Source organism: Protopterus annectens, chromosome 2.part0, assembly GCF_019279795.1.
Source record: "Protopterus annectens isolate FY-2018-M chromosome 2.part0, PAN1.0, whole genome shotgun sequence".
NCBI classification, from domain to species: domain Eukaryota; kingdom Metazoa; phylum Chordata; order Ceratodontiformes; family Protopteridae; genus Protopterus; species Protopterus annectens.
Window position 1 is genome coordinate 1,479,837,381 of NC_056728.1, and position 15,742 is coordinate 1,479,853,122.

Consider the following 15,742-nt stretch of genomic DNA (forward strand, 5'->3'; position numbering starts at 1 on the left):
TAGTACAATATGTACAAGAAATATTTAAAGAAAAAAGAAGTTAGTAAAGAACATAGAAAGTAAAAAAAGTTAACAGAAAAAGAGAATACAGAGTTGGAAAAGGAGAGTTCTTCATATGGACTAGATAAAGTATTAGGACAAGTAAATATAGATTCAGCTGCAGGATCAGAGAGAATATCATATAAAATGTATAAACATTTAATGGATTGGCAAATATAGTTTTTAAAGATTTTGAATGAATGGTTAAATGAAGGATTTATGTATAAAGAATTATGTAGTGAAATACTTAAAATCATTTTGAAGAAGGAAGACAGAAGACAATTTAAAAAAATGGAGAACAATGATCTTTAGGAAAATAATAGAAAAGAGATTTATAACTAAAATGGAAAATATTGTCAAAGAAAGATAGTATAGTATAGTATAGCATAAAATGAAAAGGCTGTCAAGAGTCATTAATGATAGCAATAGAAATTGTCAATGATATTATGAATAGAAAAGAAGAAGCAAAAATCATGATAGCAGACCTTAATAAGGCATTTGATACAATTGGACATGAAATCTTATGGGTAATAATGAAAGAAGATAATATAAGTCAGAAAGTTAGGAAATTATGTATGTCAGCGTATAGGAATAATAAAGTAAGAATACTTGTAAATGATTGGTTAAGGAAATTTAAGGAAAAGTATAAAAAAATTTCTACAGTGGCAATTTGATGTAAGAAAAGTAGAGAAAGAAAAATATAAACATGTAACAATGCATTGGAAGATTTAGAACATAATGATAGAAAGTACTTTGACAAAAAATAGAATTATATAAAAAAATAATGAAAAAATGTAATAACTGTTATATAAGCTTGGATATTTTTACAAAGAAAAAGAGAAGAAGAAATATCAAATTGATTAAGCAGATCAGTAAAGGAAGATGTTAGTGTAATGCGAGAAATAAAAAATATAAAAGAAGAAATAGAAAGAGCTTGTGGGGGGAGGAAGATTATGAATAGTGTAGTACAATATGTACAAGAAATATTTAAAGAAAAAAGAAGTTAGTAAAAAACAGAAAGTAAAAAAGTTAACAGAAAAAGAGAATACGGAGTTGGAAAAGGAGAGTTCTTCATATGGACTAGATAAAGTATTAGGACAAGTAAATATAGATTCAGCTGCAGGATCAGAGGGAATATCATATAAAATGTATAAACATTTAATGGATTGGCAAATATAGTTTTTAAAGATTTTGAATGAATGGTTAAATGAAGGATTTATGTATAAAGAATTATGTAGTGAAATACTTAAAATCATTTTGAAGAAGGAAGACAGAAGACAATTTAAAAAAAATGGAGAACAATGATCTTTAGGAAAATAATAGAAAAGAGATTTATAACTAAAATGGAAAATATTGTCAAAGAAAGATAGTATAGTATAGTATAGTATAGTATAGTATAGCATAAAATGAAAAGGCTGTCAAGAGCCATTAATGATAGCAATAGAAATTGTCAATGATATTATGAATAGAAAAGAAGAAGCAAAAATCATGATAGCAGACCTTAATAAGACATTTTATACAATTGGACATGAAATCTTATGGGTAATAATGAAAGAAGATAATATAAGTCAGAAAGTTAGGAAATTATGTATGTCAGCATATAGGAATAATAAAGTAAAAAGACTTGTAAATGATTGGTTAAGCCAAGAGGTGCATACAAAGAGTGGTGTAAGACAGGGATGTCCAATGAGTTGAAAACTCTGCATTAGTTATTAATGTGTTAGTATGTATAATAAATTGCAAAATGAAGGAGGAGGGGTATATAATACCTGAATAGTTAAGAATTCCAGTTCTGTTAACACATGCAGATGACAGTATAATAATTGCAAAAAACAAAATTTGGATAAAAGAAGTAAAATTTGCACAAATGAGTATCTAGAGGTGATAGGGATATCTTTAAATAAAGAGAAAAGAAAAGGTTTAGGTGATGTAGAAAAGATAGGGGGTATATATTTTACAAGTAATGAAATGTGTGTATTAGGTAAAAAATTTGGGAATGAAGATGTAAGTAGAATTCAATGGGAAAAACAACAGAAAATATAAAACAAACCTGCCATACCTGGAAAACATAAATTATCATTCAAAAAAAAAAAAGGTTTATTTAATAAACTCAGTACTAATGGGAAAATATACTTAGCAAGTGTATTTATGTTGCCAACAGTATTTGAAAAGGAATTAGTGCAGACATCTATTTTCAGGGTCTATATTATCTAATCAAACAGGCATTACAGTGAATGCCTCTTCAATGACCCCTAAAGAGCAAACCGACAATTAAGTGAACGGCCAAATCAATTTTTTTCCTAGGGAAAAAAATCACTGATCCAGTCAAAAATGAAACATCCCTAACAACACCTCAAACTAAAGGGCTTCACCCCCACACCCCCCAATGTGCGGAACTTTGCCCTCATACCCGCTAACTAAATATACCAACTCTGAGATCGCACTACAGTGGGGAAAGGGGCAAATTCATGCTGATGGCCAAGCAATTTTTTTCCCAAGGAAAACTTTGCTGATTTGGCTGTCCACATAACTGCCACTTCACTCTTTAAGGGTCGATGAAGAGGCATACAATGTAATGCCTCATTGATTAGATGATATAGACCCCTATTTTAATTTATATGGGGTTTACATTAAACCAAGGAAAAGAGGAGTTGTGTATGTAAATAAAGAGGAAAGCGGCTTATGGTTAATAAACCTAGTTGTATATGCTGCTTCATAAATCTTTACAAAAGTGTTAAAATGAATAAATAAGTAATGACAAAACATTACTATGTAAAACCATGAGAGAATTGAATAGATGAAAAAAAATTACCACTATAAAAATAAAAAAATAGTGGAATCAGAAAGTAGAATGTCAAGATTTTTTGTGGATACTGGTAACAGTTAAGTTACCAGTAATAGGAAATATGTCACATAACAAGAAAAGTGATCAAATATGTTTACGTCATCAAGGAAAAGAAACTATTGTACATAAGCTGTTGAAATGTAAAATGCTAAAAAAGTTATGGGGAAAACTATGTAAAGAATATTTTTTTCTGAAGATATAAAAAAGTAGATAAAATAAACATGGATATTATAAGAATAAATGTAAATAATATGTTAAAGGAATAGATGAAAGTTATTTTATGTCATATAGGTTATATGGAAAGAAAGAATAAATGAAATCATGTTTAATGGGCAATTGATTTTAACATCAATATTAAGTAAAATCAGACAGTGGTTATGGAAATAGGAGTGATAGTCAAATAGAAATGAAAATGTAATATGAGTGTAAGAAAAATTATGAATATGTATAAATATACTTGTTTATGTATATATTTGTACATTTGTAAATATTTGTGAATATGTAAATATATTGTAAATAAAAATTATGTTTTGCATATAAATAAAATATCCCTACTCTTTTCGATAGGAGCCATTGGATCTTTTACATCCACCTGAGCTACCACCAACGCTAGCAGAGGGGGTGTCAGTTTAACCTACCATCCAAAGGATGACACAGTCAGGACACTCCTTATACTGCATTGCAGTGTTAGTAATTGATCTGTTTGCTGTGAGAATAGAAACCACAGACTTCTGCACTAAATGCAAGTGTGTTACCTGGTGTGCCACTGACACTGTTATATCAGGATCACTTAATCCTCATTCTTGTGCTTCTTGGCATGTAGAAACCAGCATGATGTTTATCACCATAGTAATTTGTGCTAGGTTAATGAATGGAGAGATAATTGAAACATTTCACATGCCCAAAGGTAGCTATCTTATATGTAAGATGTGGGCTATAGTTCTTCCATCGTGCTAGAGAAGATTGCTTGTTTCGCAGCACTGAGGAACTTATAAAATGTTCACTACAGGACTAGGGAGGGTTTCTCTCAGGAAAATATTACAATGTATCTATTCCTCCATACCACTGCTCATTTTTAGTATGATGACAAATATTTGCAATCTGTTGTCTACCTGCAGTGTTTCAATGAAATCTGTTCATGTAATATGAAATCTAATTTAGGTGGGTCAGGCAACATGCAAACTGAGTGAGTTATGTAAGCTTTTCTTACATTCTTCATGTTGTTGCTCTCTTTATGATGATTTTTTTTTTCTGTTTGTTAGTTGTGCAGTCGTGCATCTGGTATTGTTTATTGTCTTCTGTAGTTGTTAATGGAGGGAATGCATATGAATATTATGGTGCTTGATCTATTCCCATAGGTTATACCTAAGTTCAGAATTGTGTTTCTGCATGTTTTTTTTGAGGGTGCAGGTATATTTTTGTTACACTTGACTATGCTACTCACTATCTGCATATTGATATATTTTGTTCCATACCTAAAAGTAAGAAGTGTTCATAGTCATGGAAGCCTTGTTTCTCAGATGTTGTGAATGAGTTCATACTATAGACCCTCTGTCTCCTTCGTGGATGCCTCCTTGATTTATGCTCCTCCATCAAGCCATTCAATGACCATGTCTGGTGACAAGTGGTCAAGGATGGCAGTACTTTTGGTGGCCAGGGCCATATGTACTCAAGCATCAGCCATAGGACCAATGCCATGATTCATAAAGCCAAGCTCAGGGTACAGGCTGTGAAATGGGAGCTGAAGGCTACTGGTTGTGGAGTGTCTACTGAACCACCACTCATCAAGACAGAAGAATTATTTTTATCTGTCAGGGATCTTGTCCGCTCTTAATGGTTTCTCAGTGCAGTGCTGGATGTTGTGGCAGAGGAGGAGCAGCCTCACAGGATTTCTACTATTGGTGTCTCAGGTATGCCATTCAAATATTTATCATGTCTGCTTTTCAATCTGATAGTCACTTATACACTTATGCTACTCATATCAACTATTGTATCTATGAGCACTTGGTATTGAGGTATAATGACCACCTGCACAGGGTACAGGCATAGTTACACGTATCACTTATGTTTAATACTTAGTGACATCATAGCATTTGCTTGTGAGGTTGAGTATTTTGGTATTGGTGTTATGGATATTTTTTTTTTGTTTGTTTTTTCTTTTTGTTGTTTTCACAGCATACCTCTCAAACTGGAATCATAAACAAATCTGGAGAAAGGCCCATGAAAAACAGGTACAGCTGGCCAAAAGCCTGTACACTGATTAACATAAAATTTGCATACAGAATTATGTAACCCCACCCACTCCAATAGAGTTGTGGGATACCAACTTTTAAACATAAATTGAAAAACAGACAAAATACTAAAACACAAAATAAACAAAATAGTGTTTTATTAATATTAATATTAATATTTGAACTTATATCAAACTTTGAACTTGTGGAAAACGAAAATACAATTTTCTTTCATAGAAAATAGAATTAACTGCTTTTATGCTAATATTAAATAACACAAACTATAACCAGGACAAAAGCATTATAACTATATTTAGGGAAACACATAAACTGAAACCCAAAATTAGGAAGTGTAAAAACCAATGCTTGTATATATTTCAGAAATATAATAAATATAAATAATAAATATAATAAATTCAAAAAACTTTGGGGGAGGGGAGGCACATGTGACCCACTAACCTTGGTGGCCACACAAAATCCTTAGTGTCTTTGCTTGGCAGACAAAACAGCTGAATAGGTCAGAATAACAGACAAAACAAAGGCATAAAAATAGTGATGCTTCTTAAATATTGCACTTCCAAACTTAGAATGTTGACAAAATAACATATTTTGCATTATATATCATACTTTTCTGAAGAATTGAAGTCTGAAAATCAAATTGCATCTGCTGCCAATTCTGCTACTCTGCAATAGTTACTTTCTGACTTCAGTCCTCACTCCTCAAAGATCTGCCAACTGCCAGTGATTTGCCAGGAAACAAAATTACAATTTTATGAGAAATAGAAAGGGTCAAGTGGGGATTATGAATATGCTCTTTTTCACAGCTGAGTGATCTCAAACTTAGTATGAGGTGGCACAGATATAGAGTACAAGGGGGCTTGTCCCCTGAAAAAAAAAATGCTGGTGGTGGTAGTTTTCTGCATATTGTTGGGATCGCTGTGGTGTGTTTGTCATACTTCTCAACTTCCAAGTGCAAGAAATCTGGACAAAGCCAAATAAAGAGGGGGAGGGAACAAAGGCACAAAATCAAGACTACTCTGCTTCACTTATTAGCAAATCCAAGCAAAGTGTTATGCTTTCTTCTGCAGACTTCACGTAAAGCAGCTTAGAAGACTAACACAGTCACATTGAATCTTAAAAGTTGTGGAGGCACCCCAAGGCATTTTCTGAAAACCTTGAACATAATAAACCAAAAAACAGACATCTGCTCTATGTTGTTGCTTTAAATCTTCTTCTCGGAAAGAAAATACTCTTCAATACATTCTAATAATACATATTTGTACATATGTTTCCATCTTGATTTAAAAATTCTACTGATGAACTCCTCCAAACACATACTATGACACAAATATAGGGTTTATATCATGTTATCGAAAGCTGGTAACGTCGAATGGCACAATGTTGAACACTATGCATCGAACGCTAAAAATAGCGAAGCTGCAGAACATCGAATTCTTTCCTAGGGAAAGAATTTGGTTGTCTGTTTCTGTGGCTTCACTATTTTTAGCACTGTGGTGGAAAGTTACGGGGGTTCAGGTAAGTGTGTGACTGTGTGGACATTAGGTTTAGGGTGCTGGTTACATGAGTTAGGGTTAGGGCGCTGGTGAGGTGAGTGTGTGAAGGTGACAGAGTTTAGGGTTAGGGGTGGGTTAAGTGAGTTAGTGTTAAGGTTAGGGCGTGGGTAAGGTGAGTGTGCGATAGTGACAGACCTTAGGGTATGGTTGGGTTAAGGTAAGTGGATAGATAGTAGTGTTTGTATAGTTTAGTGTAGGGTTAGATGTATGATTTTAAGTGTAAGTGTGTGGATTGCTGTTTTTTTGGTGTGCCTGTGTTGTCTGAATGTGTTTCGGAATAGCGAATTTGTTCCCTGGGAAAAAATTCACTGTTCCGAATGTTCGATATTGTGTGCTTTAGATTATTTAGGTTCGATTAAATGGTGTTCGATGTTATCGGCTTTCGATAACATGATATAAATGCCAAATATAGGCTACTGCTTCATTGAGTCTCACAGATGTGGTAATAAACTATTCAAACACAGTATGCAAAGAAAGAAAGAAAGAAAAATACAACACAAATAGAGAAGAAGAAAAAATAACTGTGAAGCAAATGCTTTAAAAGAACACAGCACTTCACTAAACTAACCAGTAATGGGTTAGCAGTTCATCACTTTAGCTGATTGATCCTACTTCCTTTTGTGACAGAAACACCTTCAGGTCATAGTTGGCAAGGGGCTACACCAATGAAAATGTGAATTTCGGCATCAGTTTACCCAGTCATGCTGTTCATTAGGAAATACATGAGGTTATTTAAATTTTTTTGCCACATTTCCTGATTCTTCAGGCTCACACTATAGTTCATTAATTTTCAAATCACCTCTAGGCAATGTTAGATGCATAATGGTCTTAAAAAGATCACGTATATTGAATGGGTTTGCCACACATTCAATTTATTAACTGATACCAATGGTAAATAGAGCTGAATCATATTAATTCACTAAAATAACTATTACATAAGTAACACATACCACATTTTAGCTATCCTATGAGCTGCTTAGTTGAAGTTGTAAGAAAGCTGTTAGTAAGTGTTCCACATTTGCACATTTGTTCTGCATTATGAGAGGTAGGGTAGAGTTCATTCATTTTTGAGACAGAAGGTCGGTACAACTGAATCGACATCCTATCCAAAATTCAGGAAAGAGCTAAAAAGCTCACCTCCTCAGCCAAGCAAAACACAAATGCTACAATAAAGGCAGCATTCCTTAAACATAAACACGGCAAATCCAATAAAGGCAGCATTCCTTAAACCTAAACACAGCAAAACACATATCAGTAACCAACAGTCTAAAGGCATATAACCAATAACCTAACAGCTCTGAGGCTTTCATATGCTTTTGGCACTTAGCACACTTCACACCCTGCAGTAGAGCTTGTTTTAATCTTGAAGTTTTTCTAAATCTGCTCTGCATTATATTTGCCATTATGATGTATCTTTTGCATGTATCTCTTCTGCATTGAGAGCTATGCCACTGACCGGTCCATCTCTGCAGCTGGAATGCTGCACTTAATTACCGAATGTCTCAGCATGAGCTACCTTACATATATGATTAAAGATGAATATATATCTTTAGTCACTTTTTATTCTTTCTTATTTTTCCTTACCTGGAAGTGCCAGAAAGAACTGGAAGTAGTCAAGATATATATATATTTTTACATTTCTTCTCTGCAGTGTGCACTGCTAGTCTGCCACTGATTAAGAAGAGAAGACATAGAATTACAGACTGGTCTAACTCTTGCAACTTGACTGCTGCACTTAATTAATAAATGGTTTGGTTGCTCTAATTAATTTAAATTAAAACAAAAAACAGCTTCCTGCTCGAGACTCGAGAGAGTCAACCTCTCCACAGCTCTGTATCTCCTCCATTCATTGACTCTGATCTGCTGACTGCTGGAACCACATTACCATACTGAAAAAAGTTAAACTGAGAGACTACACAACCCCTCGAGTTCTCAGCCAAATTCTGACAGGCTGGCAGTCTGCTCATGAAGCTGAAGTCATCGTGCACACCTCTGCTTGCGATGACATCAGCAACACCCCCCCCCCCCAAAAAAAATTTAAAAAAAAAGGGAAATTCAGCAATTAAAAGGGCCACTTGGGAATTTGGGCCCTCCATTATTTTGCCTTCACAACCAGTACATTTCAAGGAATTCAGTGTGGTTGAGAGGTAGGCTTCACAGAGATACTGTGCCATGCAGTGTCATGTCTGGAGCATTTGTTGGGGGACGGCAGCATCCACAAGGTCAGTATCCATCAAATGTCAACCAATGCAGATCTAGATGTGTCAGATCCTGCTCCTGCAGTATTAACACTTGCACTTTTACATAAATGGTGGCTGTGCCTGCACCCAGACATGGTCATCCTTGTATACACCCAGACAAGGTTGCCCAGGTGGTCATGGTAATGGATGTGGCTGTAATGATAGCTCATCCATAACACATTGATCATATTCAGGTAGCATTCTGAATTCTAGCCATGGTCATGGAAGTATCAGTACAACTCCTGGCAGAGGTTGTTCACTTGGGTGGGGTCTTCCATGATGAACTTGATCCTCTACTATAGATGGCTCACACATGTCCAGGATGACATGGCACACAGCAGGCACAAATATTCTGACTGTGTCCCTGCAGACCCCACACACATAGTACACCGCATACAAACACACATCACATTGGACTTGCTTGCATCTGGACCCATTGGCCCTGAGAATGCATAATGGCTATTCACTCATCTATCACACTTACATATCTCTCTTGCTTCAGATGTGTCCTCTTGTAACTCCCTCCAGTGATGTTGATGATGACAGCACCATGCCCTTTGATCAATCTATGAATTAGGGTTTCCTAAATCTGCTGCACAGAGTGGTCAGCCAATGCATGGGTAGTCAAGGTCTTATTTTCCTGTGGATATATAATTATTTTAACTTTGTGTTTAGTCTGCTTAATTTCTGTAGGAGCGTAATACTAGGTTTTACCTATAAGCCATCAATTATGCATAGTTTTAAAAATGGTGAGTCAAAAAACATAAAAATAGAACCCACAAAAAAAATATATATATGACATATACCAGCTTCATGATTACACCACAGTGGAGAAAAGGGTACCATCTCACACAATGCAATACACTGCAGTGAAACTCACTGCAACATAACATCCTCACATTAAAAATACAAGACTGATGTGCTAGCAATGTAGAGCAGGATAGCTGTAGTGAGGTGGTAGTATTAGTAGTATCTGAGTAGGATAGCTTGCTTAACTACTTGGGCAGATGATGCTGAAAGTACCCTGGATTTATGCTTTATGTACATAGTGAGCAGGTAATGCTAGAGTAGGTATATTTTTATACTGTATAACTGCAAATATTTATTGTGTTTTAACTTTTGCTTAAGTTCTGTTCTGTATATATACTTGCGCAGGTTATCTTACTTATACACCTGCACAGATGATGCTGAAAGTGCTCTGCCCTCTGGAGGGGTGTCTGACATAAGCTGATTAAGTCTGATGCACAGATTGTTCAGGAAATGCATAGCTAAGCACAATATGTTTTGTCTGAATGCATCATTTTTAATGTCTGTATTTACTGTGTATATCAGTCTATGTCATGATATTCCTGTGTATACATCATCCTTTTTATGGTATGCTTAGACTGTTTATGCATTGTTGTACTTGTTCATAACACTTTGGTCACACACCTTTTCTACTGCTACTGAGAGCATCCTAACTTTAGGATACCTATGGTTGATGTTCACAGTAGTCAAACAGTGCATGGGTAAGCAATGTCTGGTTGTTTGCATGCATCAGTGTTACTGTTTGTATCTCCTGAGCTCTTATTTTAATTAAGTGGTAAGTGTAAGGGCAATTCATTGCCTCTTAACCTGTGCCATTGTATATTGTGCCCACTTCCATCTGTCATGATCTTTCCCTGCTGATGGTTCATCATTTAATCCATGATCTGTCTCAGCTGACACTGCCTGTGGTGCTGGAAACTGGTCCCTGTACTGGGCCATCCTGCTACAGCTGTTATTTTTAAGCATATCATGTAAGATGGCACACACAGTCAGTATTTTGAGATGGCTGGGCATATTGCAGAGCATCTCGAGATGTACCCAGACAGGGAGCCCATGACTTGAGCAGCCTGAACACTTACTCAGTAATGGATCTAGTCTGTGCATGTGAAGTATTGTAACTTTGCTTAGTGGGGCTGTGTAGTTTTCTCATAGAAGCCATAATCCAAGGTCCCAGCGCATATCCAACACCCCCCAGTATATGTCCTTGTGGGAAGGCACCCATTGCAAACATTTTGTAGAGGTCTCTGGTGTGTCATATATGGGAATCATGGAGACTGCCTGGGTCACCTCCACACATATTGTAAATTATGCCTTGTGCATTACAGAACATCTGGCAGTTGATGGAGTGATAATCTTTTCAGTTCATGCCCCCCCCTTCCAGTTCACCAGATGCATCCTTTATTGAAATGTGGTTGCAGTTTCTGGTACCTGGTACCTCTAGTAAAAAGGCAATTGCATAGAAAGTGTGCAAGTGCTAGCTCTCTCCTCTAATGTACGTGGAAATCACATATTCTCTCCCACATATTGAAACATTACATTGATAAAATGGCAGAGTATTCCAGAGGAAGAAGCCTTTGAAAAGCTCACTGCATCCCCTGTAGGTCACTGAATGGCCCTTATACTTAAAATATGCAAAGCAACACATACTTTAGTATTCTGAAGGATGGGTTCTCCACATTTTCCAGGGGTCCTCCATTCCTAAGACAAATTATGATTAAAGTTTATGAAATTAGTATTGGTTCAATCTTTAACTCATTACATCAGAGTGTCTCCTCCAGGAGCATCTGCAGTCAACTCCCACTGACACCTCTAGGCATCAAATATTGTTGTTCATATTTGCATCAATATTTCAAAAACCATGACATGTACATGGTTTTAAAACATTTCATCTTAAAGCTTGCACAATAGTAAACTCAACTGCATTAATATTTGACCTCTGTCTAGTGTAGGTAAAGAGATATTAACTTTTGCTTTTATGATATAAATTTATACAGATATAACTTTCACATTTTTCCAAATATCTCAACAACCAAGCAATGCAGATGGAACTCCTTGGTTTCATATGGAATTTCTCAGTTAGATGAATAAAATGCTGCTAACAGGATGTGTGTAACCTGAGTGGTTGCTGAGGTAATGCAAGCTGTTTACAATATATTACAAATATAATAGGTACTCCCCTAGATTTAATAAAATCCATGTAGGGATAGTGTAGAGCCTACATGGAATGTTACTGCGTCTGTGTACATGGTTCCCCCTTGGCAGCACACCATGCATATTAATCTCGCACATTGCTGAGGGAAAACTGTGGGACATGGTTACTGAATCAGTGTAGGGAGTGTGGTGCTAACTGTGTCTACAGATGAGTAACACACTACCTGCACTGTCCAGTTGGTGTATAGCAATGTAATTTATTTTTTTTTTTTTAAATCATGTTTGGGTGGGGGAGCATGGAGCACAGCAGTGCTAAGCAGTGCAGAGATGCCAGACATCTAAAAATAGAAACCGGATGTCTTTAATTATTTATGTAAATGTCAAGTTTAAGCGTAGCTGAGCAGGTTAGCACAGTGCTCCATGGTGCTCAGCACAGCTTAATGGTAGCTCAGAGGTATATGTAAAGGTACAGCAAATTTCCAGTTATCCACATAGCTAAATGGGTAGACTTATGGCCTCATGTGCAGTAGGTGCAGGGTCTGAATACATGCGAGGGCAAGTTAGCATTTATGTTCAAAACAGAAATTATGCAAATTATTTTTAAATACTGGCCTGCTGCACTCAGCTAAGCTCTGATAAGACCGTCTAAGCACTGCTAAGTACTGCGTAAACACAATATTTATTTATTTATTTAACATTTTTTAACTGGGAAAGTTTGACTTGGAACAAAGCTAATTTTCAGAGGAGGCCCAGGGGGAAAATGCTCCAGATGCATGTCTTTGTAGCCAATAATGGCTGAAATTGTTTATGCACTGCTTGGCTCTGCTTAGCTGGTTTGTGCATTGCTAAGCACTGCTAAGTATACGAGTTTTAGCAATGCTCAGCTGAGCTGGTCTGGTTTGTGCACTACTAAGTGACATGCCACATTTTTAAATATTGCCCCATGGCATGTAAGGGTGGGAAAACAGGCTATATTAGGCCTAATAGGCAGGAATACAGCATAATCTGTTAGAAGTCTGACTCTGAAGGATAGAATGGCAGGCTTTGGTGAGGGTTCATACTTTTGGGCACAGTGTTGGGGCATTCAGGAGTCCAGGGTCATGGTTGGACTCCTTGTTAAAAAACATAATGGCAGGCTGATGCAGGGAGGTTACCAGGGCTCTGAGTGCAAGGCAGAGGCCTGGGACTGGCTGGCAAAGGACGTCACCAGTGCAACTGGTATCCCCCCACACAGGTGAGCAGTGTCAACACCACCATGATGACCTGAAAAGGTGGAAAGGGGCTCTCTTGGACACCTGGGTCCAAGAACTTCAGGCTGGGAATGTCCCACATCTATGTAAGTACCATTACCTGTATTTCACCAATATCTAATCATGAATGTCTGCTAAACTGGTATACATAATGGTGTGGTTTTCTCCCAACAGCTGCAGAGGTGAGGGCTCGCAACATAGAGGTGCATGCTGGGCACTTAGCCAGTTTGCTCTGTGAGTGTGGTGAGTACAGATGTAGTTGGCTATCTATAGCCAAATAAGCAAGAAGGAGTAAAGCAGTAACTGTGATTAGGTATATACAGTAAAAATTGTATTGCAATTAATGTGGACTTACACGTATACTGCAAGAAGTGCATACTGCCATAAGCAGGGAAGACTAAAGCATTAACCATAATAAAGTATATGCAATAAAAGCTTGTAGTGCAATAACTGTAGAATTATATCTGTGTTGAAACACCTGCATAATAACAACTGTTTACAGCAAAACATGAAATTATAGCAGTAACTGATTGAAAGTTTCTCTAATAAATTCCAGAAATCACAGCAAAACACCAGAACACACAGCCATGGGCTAAAAATATTTAATTGGAAGTAGTAAAACAGTAGTAAGCACTTTCACAATGAAATTGCTTCATCAGACTGCAATTAAGAAAGTACACCAAGTAGATATAGTACTGAACAACCTATCAGTCCTGTCCATTTACTAACAGTCAATAAAATCTTACAATCAATCAAGCCATGTAAAAGCAACATCACTCATTAAAAAGGATGAAAAAACATAGAAGAGAAAAATGGGGGGGGGGGGGCATTTATAAATCAATGCTTCAGCCTATGTGTCTGTAGGAAAGGTTTCAATGTAACTGCACCATTTATTCCTGGTATTTTATAAGCCCCAAACTGAAGAATCCACCTTTGTTCAGTTGACTCTGTCTTATTCTTTATGTCACCTCCTCTGATGTTTTCTGCCACCACTTCTAACACAAAAAAATCTAAACTTATGTTGTGGACCAAATTCTGTAACATGTTTTACTAAGGCACTACTTCCATTCCCATTCCTAATATCTCTAGTATGTTCTAAAATATGCTCTTTAAAAGACCAATTAGTCTTTCCGATATAATACACATGGCAGTACATACAGTAGCTAAAGTAGATTACATTGTGGGTCCTGCAATCGGCATAAAACTTACACTCAATTTGGAAACCCTCATTAGGGTGCCTATAGCTGAGTCCCACATGTATGGGACTACACGCAGAGCATCCCCTACAAGAATAAGTCCCAAGTCTCTGTGAGTCAACAGAAGTGCCATATTTATAAGGTCTATTGCAAAGTTGCCTCTTTAGTGATAGATTATTCCTAAAGATAAAGAGGGACTTATCTCCAACTATATCCCTGAGCTGATCTGACACTTGTTGTACATTCCAGTTTTTCTTGAATATATGACAGAAAACATTGATATCACTGGAGAATGTCAGTGGAATTTTTGATATTATTGTAGTTTGTACACTGATTCTTATTCTTGGTATTCACTACATCAGAAAAATAGGGTCTACCCTTGGATTCTCACTCTTTAAGACACTGATCAATACAGTGGTATAACTGTCACTGTGTAACCCCTAGGTAGAAACTCACTTTTAATTTTTTGTAGTGCTACCCTCATCTGGGTATCCTCACTGTGCAACCTCACTATTCTCAAAACCTGCTTTCTTACCACGTTCCTAGCAACATGTCTGGGGTGCATAATACTTTTATGTAAGAAGGCATTCTTACATGTAAGTTTCCTCTATAAACAGGTACTCACAGATCCAAGATCTCTCTTCCTAACAGTCACATCAAGAAAATGTATTTCTTCTCTTGAGTGCTGACAAGTAAATCTCAAAAAAAAGTCATATTCTGCAAATATTCCACAAACTCATGAAGTAGTTGGAGTGAGCCTCCCCACAGAATAAATATATTATCCACAGACCTGGTATACCAGATGATATGATTAGAAAAGATTAGTTCTACCTTCAGAAGGTTGGCATAGCTATGGACACAGATTGTTCCCATAGCTACGCCAACTTAGGTCTTGTTCAATGGGAAGAAAAGCAAGCGATGAGTAATAATGCTTTCTGTTGACTCACAGAGACATGCATGTGGGAGCCAGCTATAGGCACCCTAGTGAGGATTTCCAAATTGACTGTAAGTTTTATGCCGATTTCATGACCTGCAATGTAGTATACTTTAGCTACTGTGTTTTCTGCCATGTGTATTATATTGGAAAGACTAATTGCTCTTTTAAAGAGTATATTTTAGAACATACTAGAGATATTAGGAATGGGAAAGAATGTAGTGTATTAGCAAAATATGTTACAGAATTTGGTCCACAACATAAGTTTAGATTTTTTGTGTTAGAAGTGGTGACTGAAAACATCGCCGGGGGTGACATAAAGAATAGGACAGAGTCAGCTGAACAAAAGTGGATTCTTCAGTTTGGGGCTGGTAAAATACCAAGAATAAATGATGCAGTTACATTGAATTCTTTTCTACGGGCACATAGGCTGAAGCATTGATTTATAATCCCCCCCCCATTTTTAATGAGTGAT